The following is a 7,452-nucleotide window of genomic DNA, read 5'->3' on the forward strand; positions in this document are numbered from 1 at the left end:
AAACGACACAACTCTTCTCATATAACACACCTTGCATCAAACATGAATCCCTCCCTCTTTAAGCCATCAAGCATGACCAACCGAGTTGAACTCGATCCACAAATTTAACATACACTCCTCACAACCATCGTGACATATCATAAATTGGTTTCATATCAGAGTGCAATTAGCTTATTTTCAAACCTATTAAATTATATTTTATTTAATAATGAGGATTTCTTTATAATAAATATGATATTTATATTTAAATCTAATTAAAATTATATATTTTTAAAATATTTTAAACAAATTAAACACCAATAATAATAATAATAAAGAATTTAACTTTGAGAACTATTACCATAAAAAATTTTATACTATAAATCAATTAGAATATATTGTTAATATGATTTTATGTTAATTATTATATAATTGAAGACTCTTTTGACACGACAATTTATAATTAAATGATAGTATAAAAAAGTTTATACTGTTAGAGCATTTAAATATTTTTTTAAAATAATAAAATAAATTTAATTTATTTATAAAAATAATGATATTTTTTAGTACATATTATCGTACCTTTATCTTAATTTCAAAAGTGGTCATATTTTATTTGCAGTTTACTGGTGCTTCAAGATTAGGATTCAGTTTCTTATCTTCATGGAGAAAGAAAGTTCCTTTGCTCTGCTAGAGTTTTCTTAACCCTAACTCTTACACGACTAATTCAACGTTGTTGGAGTTGTGGTGCTCCTAACAGTTCAAGGAGAGGGTTCTTCCTTAGACCCCCTTCTCAGAGGATGAGCGATAATGCAATGGATCAACTAGAGGTGGAGAGGCGTTCGATTGAGGAGACAGACTTGATGGCTTGAAGCATAAAGAAAGTGAAGATGGATCTAAATTTAGCCAAAGAAGATTATAGTTCCCGCATGCAAGAGGACAATGTCTTACAAAGATAAAGTGTTAGTCATTAATAACCTAGATCTTGTTCTGGATGATGAGGAAATCATCAAACGGTGCTGGAAGAACTTAATATTCTTTTGAATCCTGAAGAAACTAAACACAATAGGCTTAGTGACATTAATCAAGTTCAAAACCTATGCCCTGTACTCAAGATTCTCCTAGAAGATTGAATCTTGGTGCTCTCCTTAGAAACTAACAGTAATAGTTAAACTATTAGGTAAATCAAAAAGTTTTAATTTCCTTAACCAAAAGCTGAATAACATTTGGGGTAAAAATGAAAATCTTAAAATCTTGGATTTAAACAATGATTTCTTTCTTGTTAAATTTGAGAGTCTTGAGGATTATAAATATGCCTCATTTGAAGGACCTTGGTTAATTTTAGACCATTATCTTTTTGTACAACGCTGGAGACCCTTGTTTAGACCTAAAAAATATAGTTTAAGGAAAATAGTGGCCTGGGTCAGAATTCCTGACCTCCCCTTAAATTGTATAATGAGAAATTGTTATGGCAGGTTAGTGTCTCACGCTTGTATATTTTTTTATATGTATTATTCCTTTCGAATTATGTTTTGTGTGCTTATATTATGTTCGAGTATAAATATGAGAGATGTATGATTACTGAATAAAGAGTTATGTATTCGTAGTGTTGTGTGATGGTTTTGTTGAATGTGATTAGTAATGCGGGGTTGTGATCAATCATTAAGTTTGTTATGTATGTAATAACTTAAGGATCATAGCTGAGGACTTGTATTGCCTCATTCGAGGGAAAGATTGAGAGTTCTAGGTGTAGGGTGTCTCGCTTAGACGAGGTAGTTCTTGTTCAAGCGAGATTGAATCATGCTAAATTGGACATTCTGGATTGATATAGCTTAAGCGAGATCAGATAAGACTGTCCTAATAGTCGTCTTGCTCATGCGAGAAGCAACCTCGCTCAGGCGAGAGGAGCTTGCTTAGGTGAGAGGAGCTAGCTCGAGCGAGGAGTCACAGAAAAAATGGGGGAGCTCTCTAGACCCGTTCTTGCTCAGGTAAGAATGCTCCTCACTCAGGTGAGATGCAGCTTGCTTAAGTGAGAATAACAGAAATTTGGGTAGTTCCACTATCTGGTTTTCTCGCCCAGGCTAGAGCAGGGCTCGCTCAAGTGAGAATTCACTCGTTTAAGTGAGAGCGTGCAGATGTGGAGGAGTTTTTAAGGAGCCTCAGCGTACAAAAACCTTCATTTCTCACTAGAAAGTCATTCTCTCTCATTTTCTCTCTATTCTCTCACCTTCTTCCCTTAGAGAAAACTTTCCTGAAACCGAACATCTTCCCGATCTAAGACGAAAAATCTACTTAGTGTGGATCTAGGTGAGTTCTTGGGACTTGATTCTCCTATTCTACTCTTGTTTCTTGATTTTTCTTCTCAAAAGGTTTCTATTTTGTAATAGTAAGGATATCTGAGCCCTTGAGCATTGTTTCTTTCTTTGAAACTCACAAGGATTTCGATATAAGAAAACACATTGTAAGGAGTGCATACTTGAGTCGTGTAACACCTTCTTTTTCAATTATTTATTAATTGCTGAATTGTTTGATATTATAGTGTTAGAATGTGTTTGGAATGATTTATGGGTGTTTTGGCAGAGGTCTGGTGCAGGGGGTCTCACCTAGGCGAGACAAATTTGGCTTATGCGAGACTGAGCGCCCAGAATCACACGTTTTCAGGGCAATCTCGCTCAAGTGAGATAATTCTCGCTCAAGCAAGACAAGATAAATTTAGTCCAATTGTCACCTCGCCTAGGCAAGAGTTAATCTCACTCAGGCGAGCAGTGATCTAATCCAGGCAAGCTGAGTTGCTCAAGAAAAGACTCACATGAAAAATGTCCAACTTTCTTGATATTATCTCACTCAGGTGAGCTTGACCTCGCTTAAGCAAAAATATCAGAAAATGCTTGGTAAGATCACTGTCTGGTGTTTTTGCTCAGGTAAGAATTTCATCACTTAAGCGAAAGCGCGCGAGGTTGAGGGGTATTTAAGAGATTTCCAGCATAAAAATTTCATTTCATTCCAAACCTCACGTTTCTTTCTCATTTTCTCTGAACTCTCACTTCATTCTCTTAGATAAAACTTCTTCAAATCCCTATTACTTCTCAAATATGAGCTTGGACGTTAAATCTAAACGACTCCAAGTAAGTTTCTTTAGGTCCAACTCTACTTTCTTTGATTATTTCTCGTATTTCTCATTTTCTCAAGGATATCTCTTGATACTCAGGAGAACTTCCATTGTTGAGCCTTAAATCTTTGTCAGTCTCTCCAAATACTCACCTCGAGGTATTAAGAGCTCTATTTTTTCATTCTATTAAAGTGTTTATTTTGTGCTCATTGGAGCATTATCACATAAGGATTTTTGTGAAAACATACATTTGAAGTAGGAGTGTAAGTGGAAGTAATAGGCCTATGTCGCGAACAAGCAGTGGAGTGAAGCCAAATGTGCAAGGTAAGGTCTTTGCAATGAGTGGGTCTGAAGCATCCAAGAGTGACGACCTTATCAGAGGTAAATGCATCATTAATGATAGACTCTGGATGTGATAAGTCTATAATTAGACCCTCTTTTACAGCTCATATATTCATATTTGACCTTTATCTTATTTGGGTTTTACACTAATTTATATATTAATTGTGCAGTTTGGTATAAAGAGACTGCAAGTGGATTTTTGGTGCACTCTGGGTCCAAATTGATGGAAGATTAGAGTTTTGCAGTAGTCAACACGCCCAGATCCATTCAATAAGCATGGGGGTGCTTCAAGCTCATGCACGGTCGTGCTTATCATATAAAAGGGAAGATCTCAGGCATCGTAAAGGAACCCTTTTTACATCTAGTCTTTGGCTTTCGGATACACCTCTCACTCATCTCTCTTGCACAAGATCCTTGGCACATGCTTGGCGAGACTTGGAGCATCAAGCGATCGTACTTGAAGACCGGGAACACATCTCATACTCTAGTTTGCTATTTCTTTTCATTATGGCTTTGTTTATGATTGTTTTAGTTCTTTTCTTTAGCCTGAGTAAATAAGTCCATAGCTAGGGCTATGAGAACTATTGTTCATGAATTTATGAAATTTTGATATTTGAATCTAAATTTTATTTCCGTTTTGTGATTAGATTTTATCCTATTGCGTTTCTTTCTTAATCCTAATTAATTATATCGTCAGGCAACCGTACCTCAGTTAATTAATAAAACTATAAGGTAAAACGAGACAAAAAATTAGGTGGACCAAACCAATCTTTCTCTTCTAATCGTTATTAAATTAACAAGTTCATAGGTTCCTTAAGCTTTCTTAAATTGATGTCTTGCATGATCATTAGGGATGTTAATTTAGAGAAAAGAATATTAATATTGCATGACCATTGGGTATTAACAGTATTCGTATGAATGATTGGTAATCACAAGGAAATCGAATTTAAAGTTGAACAGAAAAATAACATAAAGGATTAAATGAGAAAACCCATATGGCCTAGGTTCCTCTCTGATAAGTTTAACCAAGACGTGCATTGTATTCCTTGCTCTTAGTTTTATAATTGATTTTATAAATTCTTATTTTTAATTAATCTCGTGTCTTTGAAGCTTAAACAATTGAATTACGAAATTCTTAGTAATTGAAAATCAATCCTTGTGGGATGATATTTTGGGAACTTAATTTAAGAACCCTTTGTTTATTGTTAAATTTTTCTTTTATATTTTATAATTTATTTTATTTTATTTTAATTTTTTTATTATTTCACAATTTCTTTTAATGTATGCTCACTCGTTCTAAGTGCTATACAGCTTGTTTATTTGATTCAGAGATTGAAAGAACAGTTCATAAACAAAGAAAAGAAGTGAGAGCGCAAAGAATGGCAGAGGGAAAGAGATCAATTCAAGATTACATGACACCCACTGCTAGAGGCACTCCTGGAATTGTTTAAGAAGTTGTTCGCAATCTAACACTAGCAAATGCACTAGGATTGCAGCAAGTGATGAGTAAATTTAAGATCAGAATATCGTCTCTACAGGGAATTTAGGTTTCAAGGACCACTTCACAAAATTATAACCATTTGAGCCACACGAATTTTGGAATGAGATTTGTAACATATAACAGCAGTAAACCAAAGCAATTAAAGCAAAGAACTTGCAGAAAAACAAAGTTTGTAATGAAATGAGATAGGAATGAAGAATAGTTAGGAATTTACTTCACAAGAATATCAGTATTAATTCAATTATGCCTCTGAACATTCAAGAACTTGGTTAATTGACAATCAGTTTCGCATAGCAATAGCCAAAGGTTAATTTCTTAACTCATTGACCCTAACAAGCAACTAAACCACCCTAATATCTTAGGTGAAGTTCAATTTCAAGTTGCATTAAGACTTAGAAGCTTAAGATTGCAGAATTAGGTCTCTTATCCCTAAGAAATCCCCAAATTTTGATTGCTAACTCAGATCGGAGAAGCAAATCCAACTTCCATTGGTAATTGTTCCTCTAAGATGAATGAAACGAATTTCCATTCATAGATTGCAAGAAAAACAGAATTCACAATTCAATTAATCCAAGAACTCAAAATTCAGAAGCAAGAGTCAAATCAATACATCAATTCGAGTTCCATACCCCTAACTACAAGAAAACTACTCAGACATGGGAGAAGAGCAAGAGAAAGAAGAAGAAGAAGAATAAAAACTCCAAGAAGCCATAGCCGGAAGCTCCAATCCGATTCCTCTTTGTGGAAGCTTCAAGACTTGACCCCAATCTTCTCTCTCAATCTCTCTCAACGACAATTTAACAGAAAAACAGAAAATAAAACTGAACTCTGAAAAATCTGCACGTTTCTGTTATTTATAGAATTTCCCAGATTTGCGTGTTATCACTTTTATGAGAAATAGTAGCCACGCAGAAGGTTTATGGTTGCGAGTTAACACTTTTATGAGAAAAAGTGACCACTCGCAACTTTTCTGATATTGAAGGCTCTCTAGAACTATCACTCTTGTTGATAAAAGTGACTACGCAAAGTTCAAGTGGTTGCGCGTGATCACTCTCATGAATAAAAGTGATTAAGCGCAACTTGTCAGGTTGAAGGCTCTTTAGAACGTTCACTTTCGCTGATAATAGTGATCACGCAGAGCTTTTCCTGATATTTGCCTTTCTGGAACGCTCACTTTTACTGATAAAAGTGATAACGCCCAACATGTTGAGTCTGAGACTTCACAGGATCTCTCACTTTTCCTAGCAGAAGTGATAACGCCCAAGCTTTCTTCTTCTTTGAACTCTGGAGTGATCACTTTTACTGACAATAATGATCAAGCCCAGTCTGCACTTTCTTGGTCTTGTGTTTTTGGACTCCAGACTTGCTTCTTTCTTCTTCCTTGTCTTCAAGCCTCCATTCACATGAACCTTACTCGAATTATTCCTTCAAAAACAAGATTAAAAACTTAATTCCTAAGCAAAAATTTCATAATTGCTAAGATAACTACAAATTTAAACAAAGCTTCAATTCCTTCTCTTTTTCTGAGTTTTTCTGCTTTCTTCATATATTTTTCTTATCAAATGTGTTAGAATTATACTAAAATATCAGTAAAAATATGGATTCATCAGTCAACACGCCCAGATCCATTCAATAAGCATGGGGGGTCCTTCAAGCCCATGCACGGTCGTGCTTATCATATAAAAGGGAAGATCTCAGGCATCGTAAAGGAACCCTTTTTACATCTAGTCTTTGGCTTTCGGATACACCTCTCACTCATCTCTCTTGCACAAGATCCTTGGCACATGCTTGGTGAGACTTGGAGCATCAAGCGATAGTACTTGAAGACCGGGAACACATCTCATACTCTAGTTTTCTATTTCTTTTCATTATGGCTTTGTTTATTATTGTTTTAGTTCTTTTCTTTAGCCTGAGTAACTAAGTCCATAGCTAGGGCTATGAGAACTATTGTTCATGAATTTATGAAATTTTGATATTTGAATCTAAATTTTATTTCTGTTTTGTGATTAGATTTTATCCTATTGCGCTTCTTTCTTAATCCTAATTAATTATATCGTCAGGCAACCGTACCTCGGTTAATTAATAAAACTATAAGGTAAAACGAGACAAAAGATTAGGTGGACCAAACCAATCTTTCTCTTCTAATCGTTATTAAATTAACAAGTTCATAGGTTCCTTAAGCTTTCTTAAATTGATGTCTTACATGATCATTAGGGATGTTAATTTAGAGAAAAGAATATTAATATTGCATGACCATTGGGTATTAATAGTATTCTTATGAATGATTGGTAATCACAAGAAAATCGAATTTAAAGTTAAACAGAAAAATAACATAAAGAATTAAATGAGAAAACCCATATGCCCTAGGTTCCTCTCTGATAAGTTTAACCAAGACATGCATTGTATTCCTTGCTCTTAGTTTTATAATTGATTTTATAAATTCTTATTTTTAATTAATCTCGTATCTTTGAAGCTTAAACAATTGAATTACGAAATTCTTAGTAATTGAAAATCAATCCTT

This window comes from Abrus precatorius, unplaced genomic scaffold (assembly GCF_003935025.1).
Source record: "Abrus precatorius isolate BTA unplaced genomic scaffold, Abrus_2018 Scaffold7, whole genome shotgun sequence".
Taxonomy (NCBI): domain Eukaryota; kingdom Viridiplantae; phylum Streptophyta; class Magnoliopsida; order Fabales; family Fabaceae; genus Abrus; species Abrus precatorius.